The 14,699-nt window shown below is 41.2% G+C and overlaps 1 long non-coding RNA gene across 1 annotated transcript in view; it reads left to right on the top strand.

Moving 5' to 3' along the window:
* The window catches only part of LOC148225351 (uncharacterized), a 73,847-nt gene extending 63,834 nt beyond the window's left edge, over nucleotides 1-10,013 (top strand). The window contains exons 4-5 of the long non-coding RNA XR_015806101.1: nucleotides 7,709-7,780; nucleotides 8,735-10,013. This is a non-coding gene — a long non-coding RNA (uncharacterized LOC148225351). The remainder of the gene's footprint in view (nucleotides 1-7,708; nucleotides 7,781-8,734) is intronic.
* The last annotated feature ends 4,686 nt before the right edge of the window (nucleotides 10,014-14,699 follow it).

Below are 14,699 nucleotides of genomic sequence, written 5' to 3'. Positions count from 1 at the left end.
GACAGTACTACCTTAATATTGTTGAAGGGTTTGAATATATTTTTGTGAGATTTTGTATTTCTTCCCATTCTCACTCCTTCGTTTTGAATGCAGATAGGTTATATGAGCATTTCTTTAACTCACAACAGCTTTCTGAATTTAAAATGAAGCATTTCAAAATTTAAAAAAGGCAAAGTCAGAAAGACTGAGGCAGCAAGCAGCCCTCTCAGAGAATGTTGTTTGGAAGTTGTATTATTAGAGATGCTGGAGCTGAGAGAGGAGACCGTGTGCACAAAATTCCCTGCGTCACTAAATATGACTTTCAAAACCTCATAATATCTTCTGTAAAAGCTGCTATCCTGTCAAACATTTTTGCAGTTGATCTCTTTGTGGCTGAAACTATAAAGAAAGCTCAAATAAAGTCGCAACTATTTTTGCTATAAAAAAAGCCACATCCTTTTCCTTTTGTCTCCTTGTTCTAAACCCCTGGCTGTACAGCATTTGATCAAGCCTTCAAAAAGACAAAACAAAATTTTCCCTCAGGCGTAGAGCAGTCTTGGGAAGTTTTGGCTCAAGACACAGATATTTCTGCAAAAATGAAAATAAGATCTTGGAAACAAAATCCTACAGCAGCCATAACTGTGCATTGTTATGGTGGTTTTAGTTACATCTAGAAAAGCAGGGGGATTGATAATATCACTGGAAGACTGAAATGGGGCAGGGATTTGTGGTGAGGACAGGGGACCCTGAAGGAGCACAGCTGCTTTTCCACCTCCATGCCAGGATACAGCCATGCAGCAGCAGGCAGGCAAAAGGAGGTGCTTTTGAGGCTTTTGTAGCCTCCCTGGTAAATCCTCTTCTGAAGGGAAATGCCAGAGAGCGAATGCAGCTAGAGTGCTCTTTCTCAACATCATCCAGGCACAGCTCTCAGTCCTGAATTCTGAGCTGATGTTTAGCCATCAAAAAGATATTTCATACCCGTCTTGACCTGTTTAGCAGTAGGTAATCAGGCAGCCTGCTCCTCTGTGCGTGAATGTGAGCCCACACCTCTTTTGGACAGTTACCTGCTAATAATCAGACCTGAGCTGGCAGCACGAGGTCATTAATGGTTATTAAGATTTTTGTCAACTCTGGTCTGTGTCTGATTTAAATCAGGGGTTTAGAAATGATAACTGGGCACCTACATGACCTTCTTCCAAGCAGTTATATCAGTATTTAATGTATCAGATTTTTCCAGCCATATATGTTCCCTCATTTCTATGTAATTCTGACACTATTTTCTCACCATTGTCTACCTATAATTTTCTTCAATAAATGGTAGAATTACTATGTCGCTCTTTCTCGAGGCTTGAGCATGCATTCTTCAAACAGATGTTAAGCATTAAAAATAGCAAGGAGTAATGATAAATAATTGGGATGATCTGAGTGAGAGATGGCAAGAAATAAAGGAAATAATTTAAGGGGAAAAAATTCTATTACCATCAGTAAGAAAAAGTAAAGTTAGAAAATAATTGCAGAAGCTGTGTTTAGTATTCTTGAGGGGACTCCCAACCCTGAACCCCAATCCCAGGGATACATCTGACCTGCTGTTAATTAACATCTATCTCAGGTAAGGCTGTGGAGATTATGTAGTCCATAGGGCAATCTCAAAGGTAATTTTTTCTTATTTATATAAAATGTTGGAGTCATTCAGGTTTAGAAGCAGGCATGCATGGCTTAAATCTGTGTCAGTCCCCTTTTCTCTGATCTGTGGTATCTGTGATCTTTGCTTTTGCAAGGAACACAACAAAATCTCACTCTTTACCTTTCCATTTTGTGTGAAGGTATTTGGGCTGTAGTAAACTCATAATTTTTGCCTCTGTGCCTGAAATGGAGCTACAGGCATCAGAAGAAATGATTGTATGTGAGCAGCTCCCAGACATCATTCTGCAATTTTCTCTGTGTAGGACATGCAGTGGATGGCACAATTGAAGTCTTGTAACACAGCAAAGCTGTAAAATGAAACTTTAATGTCATAGTCTCTCCTCAAATGCTGTATCTTGACACCTTATTAATTTTTGCCTTCTTTTCTTTGGACCCTCTCCAGTTTTTCTAATTAGGTTTTATGGTATCTAATGAAGGTTCTCAGTGTGGGTTCCTCTGTCCCAACATAGAGCAGGTGAGAAAGTCCATCACCCCTCTTCACCATGATCTACAGCTTTATCCATAATTTACAAGCAGTGACCAATATGCTGCCCAGTTTTGTTCTTCCTGGGTGCCTGACATTTATTTTGGGTTTCTCCTTCTTGAAACACTTTGTATTGAAACGCTTTGTATTGTGTTAGTAGGGGTTAGTGCAGGTTTTGTTTTACATCGAATTTCCTTTTGTTTCTTCTCACTTGTAATTCTCTAGATACATAAGCTATTACTGTATTTTCGCCCTTTCTCTTCTGTTCCTGAGTGTGCACTTTGCAACGTCTTTTGCATTTCTAATGAAGGTATTACTCAGAGTCAAAACTGGAAGGAACCCTGTGAACATCTTGCTCCTGCTACCTCATCGGTCTCTCTGCTGCAGTTTTGTGCAGGGCTCCTTATCGCTCTCCCTTCTGCTGTTGCTCTTCCTGTAGGTCTTTATTAAGCAAATTGTTTATGCTCATTGGTGAACTTTGTGAATGCAAACAAGCCTGTCCTTTCATGCAGTGGTTGCTCAAAACTGGCTTGGAAAGATTTAAGCATGCGCTTAAGTGTTGCTGAAGGGAGACTTCTGTTCCAATTTAATTACTTTTATCTCTTACCTTTTGATTCTAGTCTTCTATGTATAAAACATCAATAACTCCCTCTAGAATGGATTCTTTCTTTATCCCACATCACTTGTTGCTCATGTTTCCAATGCCCTCTTGAAGTTTTCTAATAGCTCTTTTTGTACTGCTGGGTCGATTATTTTACTGGAGATTGAAGATAAAAGTGCTGGGCAGTAATTGCCAAGATCATTCTTCCTTCTGTGTAAATCAATACCATATTTGCTTTATTTCCAGCCTTTGAGACTTCCGTAGTTCTCCATGACTTTCAAAAATAATTGCCAATGGTTCAGTAACTTAATTGGCTAATTCCCTCATCACCTGAGGATGAGTGCAACCCGACCAGCTGATCTGTATGGTGAATATTCAAAATTTCCAGCTGTTTCTGCCACCTGCACTACAACAATGGTTATTTAGATAGGATTTTCATTATTTCCCAGTTGTAACATCCTTTTCTTTCTGTTTTATTTGGGAAAAAAAAATAGGGAGTGATTTGCCTTGGAAGAAATACCATTTTTTTCATCTTCCTCTCACTTATTAATGAAACTACTTTCTGGCTGGCTTTCCTTTCCCCTACAGGACATTCGTGAAAGCCATTCTTATTCCCCAGTACTGCTTGGGTTAGCATAAATTCAGCTAGGTTTCTCCTGTCCTTGTCATTTCTCTTTCTCCTATTTTCTCCTGTTTCTTTTCTATTTGCTGCTGCTCATTTCTGGGTTCTGTTGCCTCTGAGCGAAGCAGCTTGCACTGCTGTCACTGACCTATTCCTACAAATAATTGGAAACATAGCTGGGCCAGAAAGATCCAATCCATTACCAAATTCTTTCCCATTTCTCCCTCACTGACCTGGTGTCCTCTCATACCTGGAATTTTTCACTGTCTTTTATTTATCAGCAACGGAAAAGGAACAGCTTTAGAGGGATATTTATGACGGTCTTTCCAAGATACTTCTCTTCCCGAGAGATGTAATAGGCAGGTGCCAAGATTTAGCAAGCCCTGTGTTTCTGGTTCCCCCGAGGTCACAGCAGAGACCCTCCCTGGAGGTGGCTGGCCATTTTCTCTGTAATTTGTTACTGCAACCTCAGCCAGTGTGTGATGTTCAAGCCCAGAGCGCTTTTGTTGATGTCTCTCTCTCTCATGCACTTGTAAGGGCACTGACTTACATGACCTAGCAGGACTTTTCCATCTTTAACTTTTTGAAATGGTTTACCTTTCACAGCAGTGCTCTCTGAGTCTTTCATTTCTTGGTCGTTTCTTTTTCCCAGAGGCTCAGTTTTATATCTCCCAGGTCTCAAAATGCCCTCACTTTAATAAATGATGGCAGTTTACAAGCTGTGCTTTGGACACTATTCTTGTTGTGCTTGAAGTATTTCTGAATAGATAATTGTCAAAAACTCTTCCCAGATTTAGGGCAGATTTTTTTCCTGTCACTGTGGTACCAGCTCTCAAACTCATCTCTGCAGGTTTTAGAGTGGGTCATCATGTTGTCCTCAGAGTAATGTAATGTAATGTGGTGTGTCAGGCAGCTCACACAACCTGTTTCTCATTTGAAGCTGCTGCTACCCTAAAACTATGATTTTAAGGAGGAAAATTGCTTATTCTCTTCTTTGATGTTGTTTCATGTCCATATGCGTCTATTTTACCCATTTTCCTCGTGGTGAAAGCTTCCTTTTTTGCTCCAGTGACCAGATATTTGCACATGAAAACATGTTACCACTTATTGCCTTAGAGAGAGTGGAGGAAACAGGCCTAGGGGAGACCACCATTATTTTCTTTCTTAGCTTTTCTACCACAGGCATTTATTATAATTTTCCTGGCTTCCCACTGATTGTCTATGATACAGTCTTCTGAAAACATATGGATAAGTCTTTAGAAACATATTACAGGAAATATTAAAAGTACTATCTTGTTACTAAATTCATAATTATCCTTCTTTCAAGAGTACCTTATAAAGACCAAACATGATACCACAGATGGTGTAGTTGGAAACAAGGTGGTTAATTAAAATAAAAAAAAAAAAAGAAAAAGAAAAAAAAAAGGAAAAAGACAAAAAAAAAAAAAAAAAGAAAGAAAAGGAAAAGAGCCCCTCATCATTTAATTTGTACACTGTTTTGATTTTTCTGCATAACCACTATCACCCTGCTCCTCCAGGAGCCTCATGCCTTCCTCACCATATTTCTGCATAATGCAGGTTGTGCATCTTGCTCTGACAGAAGCTGTTAATGTCCCCAGCTTTCCATGCTCACAGATGTTTTATTTCAGATTGTTTAAATTTCATCATCACTCGAAAGAGGAAGCTGAGTGTTTCAGGACCCTGGTGAAGGGATAGCAGTGACTGCCCCTGGTCATACTGCCCAGTCTCTGCTCTTCAGCTGTTTTGTGAACAGGGCTCCATTTATATTAGGTGGGCATCCGTGTTGCCCTGAAAAAAAGTGGATGTATTTGGCCTCTTCTTCCTTGTATGATTGAAAAATATTTTTATGTGTGGAGGAAATTCACACCAAACCCCCAAAACACTAATGAAGGTCCAGCTTGTTAACACAGTAGGTGACTTGCTGCAGTCAGTGGCAGCATCTTTTTCTTCCAGGCAATTTGCTTCCAGAACTTTGTTCTTTATTCCCTGCTGTCTTTTAGCATCAAGAATAGAGTCCCAATTAATATTTGTCGTGTTGCCTCACACTCAGCCATCAGTTAGGCTTGAAAACTCCCCATTCTTTAGGCACTCACACTTGAAATGTTGTGGAGGATGGCCAAGGGAAAGGAAGGTCCTCAAAAGCTAATAGCAAACAGAGAACAAGCTGGTTTTGGGTAAATATCTAGGAGTACACACACCATTGTCATGGAGGCTGAGGTTTGCCTCTGTTGCACAGCTGTTGAAGACATCCCTGGTGTTTGTTTCTATCTCTAATGTCTTTGATGATGAAAGGATGATGAAAAGATAAAAGAAATTTAAAAACAAACCAAAAAAGAGGACAATATGAATACAAAAGCCATCATCCTCCAAGAGTTCAGTTACCCAAGAGAAGACTAGGCTGTGGCTTGAACATGTTCCCTCAATAACTATTTGAGAAGGCTGATAGCAGAGGAATCTTAAATTCAGCACGCAGTGTTGTTAAGCTGTCCCCTCAGACATGAGCAGTGCATGGCTGAAGCTGTGTCCCAGTCTTAGCTGGACTGATGGCTCACAGGAGGGCTGTGAAGGTGCCAGGGAACTGCTCCTGGTTACATTGCACCTGGCAGGCAGGTGTGCACCCTCCTGTAGGTCATGGCAGTGGAGGAGGTGGATGTGTTTTGCCAGCACCAAACTGGTTATTGGCTGTTTTTAGACATTGCCATCCATTTGAGAGTCCCTCCACAACCAACCAAATCTACAGCTCAGGGAATGCATTCATTCAGCATTTACTCAGTGATGCTGGGTCCATTTGCCTTTCAGTCTATAACACACAGAACTGTGTTATATTTAATTTTGTCACACTTATGCCCACATTCCCAAATCTTGTAGCTATGGACTGCCTGAAAGATAATAATTCCACACCAGATGTAGGTGTTTTGCTAAGACTAATGATGAGACAAAGGGTATAAATTGAAGAAAAGCAGGCAAGCCCTGGTTGTTCAGACTTTGCTCTAGTCCTGTTATTTAATGAGAAGCTTCCTCTTTATCTGCTTGAAAATTGTTTTCTGTTGCAACACTGTTCAGAAAATAATTTCTTATGCTTTCTGTCTCACAGCAGGTTATATGGCTGCATTTGTTTTCAGTCTCAGTCTGATTGCAAATCTAAAATATGGTTCTTTGTTCTTTTCAAACAAAGAAAAAGCCCCTCTGAGCAGAATTTGAAGATAGACATCTACTTTTAAAGCTGATTTTGAAAGGTTTTACAGTTTTGAACTGTATAGGAAAATGTTAACTGAAAAGTTCCTTTTGTACTGGCTCTAGAACCTTGGCAGGAGCTTGGGGCTCCTCTTAGTCTAGGTAATGAGCAATAATAATAGAGATAATGATACTTTTGAATATTTAAAATAGATTCTGTGACAATGTGCTGGTCAAATGTGATATAATCAGGTCTAATACAGTCTTAATTTTCAAGCTGTATAAAAATACAGTTTTGAGATGACATGCCAATCTGAGATAATATTCCTGGATAATGAGTTAAGAAATTTAGGCTTTTCTAAATGCCAGTTACTGACTTTATAATTTTATCTCAGAATTTGCACACATCAGAATATTAAAATATTAGAGCATGTTCCCCAAGAGCATGGGACCTGCTAGCATGTAATTTTAGGTGCTTAAATCACCAGATATTAGAGACAGAGTTTCCCATGCTTGAAATTTAATATTTTCTAATTTATCAAAATCAGATGTTTGGGATCTACTTAAACAACCAGAACATGTAGACCTCTGCAGAAACTCAGTCTTCCAGGCCTGAGACAAATTTTGTGGGTTTTTTTAAACAGTATGACAATATCTGGCATATTTGCCAACAAACCCAATGCATAAGAAGTCCCAGTTATTTTATTTCTTGGCCTGGCAGTTTCAGATATGCCCAGCAGAGAGCTCTTTGTCTCTAAGACTCTTTATTTCTAAGTAATATGCCCAGAAAACTTTAGCATGAAGAAAGCATGCATGAGATAGGAAAGGCAAACTATGATCTAGCAATGTCCCAGATCTGGCTTAAGCCAGCAAAAAGGATCTCACTGAGTTAGGATGCTCTCACCTCTGATCTAGGCTCCATGCCTGTGACAATTAGAACTTTAGATAAACAAGGGCTGCTGAAAGCTGGATGTTCAAGGCTAATGAATTATATTAACTAAAGTCAGCTGAAAGCTGCAACTGTGTTTAATAAATTCTCTATTACTAACTTTTCTTTTTTTTTCTTTTTTTTTTTTTTTAATACCAGCACAGGGCTCAGGTCTTGGTAATTCACATTTATAAGTAATTCTCATTTTATTTACAGGAGCACATTCTGAGGAATATCTTGGAGGCTTGCTGCAGAGATTCTTTCCTGGCTGCCAATACAAAGCTGCAGGTAATGAAAAGTTCCTAGCCAAACATTCTATAAAAATGAAATGAAAGTAAAATGTTCAAGTTGTGAAACTTTGCATGTAAAGTATAACTCTAATCTTAAATATTTCTCCTAATCTCTCTGTAATTCCTGGATTTAAATTGCTTAGCTTGCAAAAAGAAGATTAGATGTTTCTCTGCAAATAATGATGAATTATTCACTTCTCTACTTGCTTATAAGTCGTTCACAGACCTATATTTATGAAGTAATTTGTAGTCTCTAGAAATCTTTAGTCTCTCCTTGCTGGGAAGCCCAACCCAATATTACTCAGCAGATCTTTTGCAGATTTCATTGATCCACTCTTCATGCTGAGCAGGCCATGAGTGGTCATCTCAATTTCGATGTGTGATCTCAGATTGCTGAATGGGTAATGGCTGGTTTTGATCGTTTGAAAAAGGATAACTCTGAAGGAAAGGTATTTCTCATGTGCAAGTATTCTAGCTCCTATAAAAATGCAGGATTTGCAAAGAACAGCTCAAACCTCTCTTAGTATCCATATGCCAAAGCCCAGTCATTCAGGAGCCATGTAGAGTAGACAGAAATCTGCAAGGAGTTGAAGAATTTCCTGAGTTCACTCCCACTGTGCTCTGGTTCTGTTCTCCATTTCTGGCCAAGGAAGAAACCCAGCAAAGAAAATGGAGGCTCAGCCTCTTTCTGCTTGCTTGCTCTAGAGCTTGTTGGGAAGTGATTCAGCTGAATGCTGCCATGACAATACTCATTATCAACTTTACACAGTACACCAGCAAGTTTGTTTTCTTATGGAAAACCTTACTTCACCACTTTTTATCCGTCTCACCCACAGTCTCTGCCTGAAGGCTGTGATTCTCTGTGAAACATATCAGTTTGGTTCCCTGGCCAACTGAGAAAGTTAATTAGCTGTTTTCTGCTTTTCTGTGCCTATGTCTTTCTCTGTGACAGAGTGAACAAATCTGCAGCCAGAATTTGGATGCTAAGTGATAACATGAGCGTCGCCGTGCTGCCAGCCATCTCTGCAATAATGCTTCTCCACACATAAGCAGGTTGGCCACTGAAACATGAGCTTTGTCTTATTCCCTCCTTGATCCCACCCAAACTTCAAAAGCTGCAGAAGACCCTGGAAAACAGTTCTCCACAGTTTGGAGTCATGCAGAGCTCCCTGTGCACATCCCTGCCATTGCGTGGTGTTGAGGCACTCGCACTCCCAGCCTGGGTGTGCACAGGGTTTGCTCCATATTCCAGGAATGCTGCAGCCAGGAAACCTGAGGAGCAGGATAAGCAGAGAGCAGGTGAGAACAGGAAGGGACTACTAGTCAGATGTGAGGGTTCCATACTCTGCTTAGGAGGAACATGAAGCACACATATTTACCATAGCTGTAGCATTCTGGCAAATTCCAGTGAATTTGTGAAGTTACTAAGAAAAAAACAGTAGTTAGCAAAGAGCTGTATGGCTTTTCAAGCCTCTGAATTTGTTCAGAATCTGAGTTTGATCCCTGCCAACAAAGTAAAATCTACCTGGTTTAAGTGTGGGATGCCATTAATATCTGAGGAGAGTTTAATAACACCAGAACATATTCATAAACTGATCCTCAGTGATTTGTGCAGGCATATCTCTATCTACCTAACATATCCTTCTGCCTTTTCATTCTAGGCAGGCTTTTCCTCTGTGATTTGTGAACACATCTTGCAGAGGGCCAACAGCCCCCTTTTTCAGCAGCACTGGGCAGTCATGGTACCCAGAAGGAAAAACTACACTTGGAAAGGTTCATATTCCAATTGCTGATTTCATGGATTATTCTGAAAGTTGTATTATCTATTCTGCCTGAGTGGCAGCTGTTTATAAGCCTTGAGGGAGAAATATTAAATATCACTTTCTCCTTCATAAGAAAGATTATTTTATTTCTCTGATCTGGGTTTTATTCTGTGCTTTTTATATGTCCTAAAGCACCAAGCGTAGCTTCAGTGCTCCAGAAGTGTTTTGCCCTGTGCCTTTGAATCAGCCCACCTTGCCAGGCTTGCCACATATTTGACATGTCAATAGCATTTTCTTCTTATATGGTAATTGAGATCTCCAAAGTTCCCTAACAGAATATGGCCCATCTTCATCCCCTGTAAAAATGATTGACTATCCCAGTGATACTCTAGCTACTCTTCACAATTCCTGTACAATGTGTAGTGAACCCATGGAGCAGGTCAGAAAATAAAATATTTAAAGCACAAAGATTCAAAATGTTTTCATATCGTGCATTCAAGCTGACCTCAGTTTTTTTCAGTTTCAAAGCTGTTGCATGTGTTCTCTCCGTTTTTCTCAAACACATGACAGAATGAGAGAGAATGGTGTCACCAATTTGTTCACGGTCATGGACTTTGTTTTCACTGTAAGTTTTAAGCAAATATCTCCCAGAGAAGAGCATAGGCCATAAGGAAGTTGAAAGAAAAAAAACGGGTTTGATCTGTGTTTTAAAGGTGGGCCACTTGTATGACTGTCTTTGCTGTGCAAACACACTTGGTTTATTCTGGTTCCTGGTCCTGCCATCAGCTGAGAGAAGTAGGAGTAAGAGATGTCAGCAAGCCCCAGGCTACCCAGCAGATCAATATCTGAGTCAAGATGAGAATACAGCTCTTACCTCCTGGGGCTGTGGTTGGATACAACTGCCTCTTCTGTGTTATAAGAAAATCCCATTAAGAGCAACTCGTTTATACCAGGACACACAGATTTAATTCCTTCTTTCTTTTAAGTCCTTTTGAGTTCTCTGTCACCAAACATTGATTTAAAAATGGACATTTCTCTTCCTTTGGCGGAACACTCTCAGGTATTTGCAGCCCTCTGAACTTGCTCTCTAACACTGGAAAATGATAATACCGGTGAATTGAAGCCACTGACAGGCTTTTTAATAGGCAAATATTACCACCAGATTTGCCTGCTGACAGTGGAGTTGATGTTAATGGCAAATGGTATGAACTAGGAGAACTTTAGGGTCTTTTAATGCTAAAAGCCTGAAGCCTGTAGGTTTTTAATTTACGAGCGCCACTTACCATCTACTTATAGGGAGCCTGAGGCTTGCAAATGGGCAAAAATGGATAAAGCAGTTAAAGAGGTGCTGAAGCATTATTAGGTGTGAAGCTCTGAGTGCAAATGCTGTGTGCAATTGCTGCACGGGCTGGGCACAGAGGTGGAGGCAGTCACTGCCAGCTGGTGACAATGTGCTTAGTGTGTGACCCACACCTACTTAATCGTGTGTTCTCGGGGAGTAGAGGATGGCAGCCTTAGGATTAGATGCCAGGAGAACCCGGCAGCAATCAGGAAGCCATTCTTAATAAGATTTGGCTTAAGTATATTTTACATTTTGTCACTGGTTCCTCTCAGGAAGGCAGACTCAGCGCAGACACACTGGAAATACTGCTGGGCCATTCGAGGTGGCTGAAGCCTTCAGCTGTACCAGTGCTGTGAAATTTTAGGTGGGAGGAACTGTGCTCCCCTTCTTTTGCCTGAAAACAGCAGGAAAATTCACAGTGTCTCTCACTGGGGGTAGGCACGATGTGCAATGAGGGGCAGATCCGTGTGCCAGATAGAACAGCTTTTGTTGTTCTTTGGTTTTGATTTTCCTGGGAGACATGAAAGAAAAGGGGAGATGATAGCATGTGTTTAATTTAACAGAAACTCTTTGGCTTTTTACATGAAGGACACTTTTGAAAACAGGAACATCAGAGTAATGGGGGAGGCAATTTGACAAGAGGGGAGCACTTAAAGTAATGTGATTGCTTCACAGTGAACTATGAGGTCAGGGTTATGAAGAAGTCCAAACTGTGTCAGAGCTCCTCATTTCAAACTAATGAACCCCTTGATGACAGGAGCTGGACTTCCTTGACAAAGGGGATGGACTGTTTGCAGCAAAGTGGTAATGTCAGTGTCAGTAGTAGCACCAAGAGGTTAAAGACTGCAATTTAATTCACATGGGCAAGCGTGTGTCACCTTTCTGGTCAGGAGGGCCTACACAAATGCCTCTTCTAGGTTCAAGTTCAACACTTTATCTTCAAACTATCAAAGCCAAACAGAGTTCAGTTTTACATGCTCACGTAGAAGTTCACCTTTTATTCACCAGAAACATCTTGTTTCATGGCTCATAAATATTAAACTAATATAAATGTAACCTGTGTGGTCTCAGAGCTGATCACAAGTGAATGAATTTAAGAGCTAAAACTTCCAAGCTGCAATGTCTTCCCCTGTTATTAGCACTCTGACAGAGGCTGAACAAAAGCACTAGCAACTGTAGTCAGCTCAAATGCAGAAAGGACCCTCACCTCCATTCCCATCTCCCCCCACCCTGACTACCCACTTGCAGAAACTCAACAAACACAAAAACTCCAGCCTGACTTTGTGAGCTTTGAAACAACAGTAAAACCACAAACGTTCCCAATGTCCCATTCACAAATCCATGTCCCATGCAGTGTGAAGGAACGTGGGCTTCTGTGGCACTATGGTCATATCAGTGTTGCCGTGTCTTTCTTCAGTTATTTGTTGTTGTGCCAGCACAGTCTAGAAGTCACCAGTAACAGAAATATCCAAGTGATTTTGTGGTGCAACTTCTGAGATTAAAATTTGGCTGGGAAAAAACCACAAGTCATAAATCTATTTGCCTCACCTACTTACTGTGTGACTATCTGGAACAGCTTGTGAAATTATTTGGAAACCTAACATATTTAGCAGGTGGGGACCAAGACTCTCTGTGAGCTCGCCAAAAACAAACTTTAATTCATGATTTTGATATCAGGGGAGAGTTATACTTCAAGTGGTCTGATGTAAGGCTTTTCTGACATTTATATGATGAAATACAACCCAGTCCCATATTTAAAGGAAGAAAAAAGTAGCCAGAACAATAAAATCTCTTAGGAAAGCTTCAAGGCCAATGGCTAAAATTTAAAGGTTACCCTGATCACCCTCATTTCTCCTTTGGGTCTCTGAGAAAGATTCCTGGATTGTGCAAAGAAATATACATATATACACACGTATATTTGACTTTAAATCTCAAAAAATCAAATATTTCTGGATGCTTAATGCCCTCAGTTCCTGCTGTTTCTGTCTGACATTATAGAGCACCTAAGAAATGGTAGATGTGCTTCTGAGTATTTCTGCCACCAAGTACTCAAACTAGAACAGCTGTGTAAGGTCCAAGGCTACTCTTACTCCTCTGGCTTCCTTCTTGCCTTCCCTCCTGTGCCGAATCCCTTCCTCAGTCTTGCCTGTTCTTTGCAGAGGCAGGACACAGAGCCTGCTTCAGGTTTCAAATATGATGCTCATCTCATGCCCAGAGAAGGCCAAAAAGATGGTCTGAGTAGATGAGCAGAGTGATAGAAAGTGAAATTAGCAATAAAAAATGATTAAAAGTCCATTCTGTAAATCTACAGTGGCATAAAAAAAAAGTTCTGGCCGGGGCTGATGATGTCCTTTGCTGGAAATGGTGCCTGGGGCATTATTACACTCTCACGCTGATGATGACAGATGTACAAACCAGATAGTGATGGGAGTATGAGGCGGCTTTGTTCCACCCTCCAGCCAAGCCACCAACCTCTCCAGCTGGAAAAGACCTTGTGCTGCAGTTGTGACTCACAGAGGATGTTATCTCCTGTGAAAGAAGGTAAGTGAGGTTGAGTGTCTTTCTGAAGCAGGTCAGCTGCCGTGGGTGGCACAGAAATGGGGTCGAAAGGAAAAGCAGGTGTCCCAGAAAAGGCATAGGTGAATATCTTGGTACACGAGTCACAGGCGGCTCAGTCTTCACACAGGGAGTAATCCTGAAGTCTGTGTGGAATACCCAGGCTATCAAAAGAAGATTAGAGCCTCTCCCTGTGCTGTCCTGGTGGCCTTTCAGCCTTCCTGGATGAGAATGGTACCTGGAGGCTGACATGGCTGGAGGATCTATTTTTCTGATAAAGCAGAAGATCAAGTCCTGACTGCCTGTATTTATTCAAGAGCTGATAGCACTTTCTGGACAGAGAGAGCAAAGGACTCTTGCCCTGTGTGAACACATCCCACTTCAGTTTCTATGGCACTTTGCTGTTCTTGGCCCAAGTAATTGTTCAGTTCTTGTACTGAATAGCAAATTGTTTCAGCTCAGACACAGCAGTATGACAAGGCCTGTGACAAAATGTAACTCAGTGCTGACTTAACAAAGTACTTGTGTCTCTGAAGAGCCACCATGGCTGTGGTTTGTATTCAAAACCTCACAGTATGCTGAGAAAAGCTCTATCAGGCGAGACCTGCAAGGCTGCCAGTGTGTCTGAAACTCAGAGGCTGCAACACATGATGATGAAATGAGCAATCCAGAACCTGGAGCCCTGCACTGGACAGGTGTGCCTGGACACCTGTGTGCCTGGGAAGTTCCCTGCTTCTGACTTGGAGCTTCCAAGCCAGCATGCTGAGCGTGTGGCCAGTACTAACCAGAGGAGTAACCTGGCCTAGGGATGCACTTGTGGGGCAGTAGGAGGGTACTTTCATCCTTCAGGAATGTCATTGTTCTTGGGCCAAAAGCTACTTCTCTGTGTTTTCCTTATAAAACAATGAGCAGAGGTCCTGGAGGCCGAGACTGGAGTTGTTTCCCCAAAAGGCAAGAAGATAAGATTTCATTCCCTCATTTGTCTTGAAAGAACCAAATCCTCACTAATTAGGAGGTGTAAATTAGAGGTGAGATGTGATATGTCTGGGCCTGCCTCCCCCTCAGCTGAGGTCTCCTGCATCCCAGGACAGTGCTGAGGGGAAGATGGGCTTTGGCCACCTGCTGTTGTAAAAGTTTCTGTCTTCCTCTTGTGACTTGGTTTGAAAAGAGAGTGATGTCTGAGGATGTGACATGAATCATACTCTGAAACCACCTCTCAGATGAGCTGTTTTGTGGATCACAGCTAATTGTCCAGT

Source organism: Sturnus vulgaris, chromosome 1 (assembly GCF_052056855.1).
Source record: "Sturnus vulgaris isolate bStuVul1 chromosome 1, bStuVul1.hap1, whole genome shotgun sequence".
NCBI classification, from domain to species: Eukaryota; Metazoa; Chordata; class Aves; order Passeriformes; family Sturnidae; genus Sturnus; species Sturnus vulgaris.
Note: the sequence above shows the minus strand (reverse complement) of the source record. Positions and strands in the feature narration are given on the sequence as shown.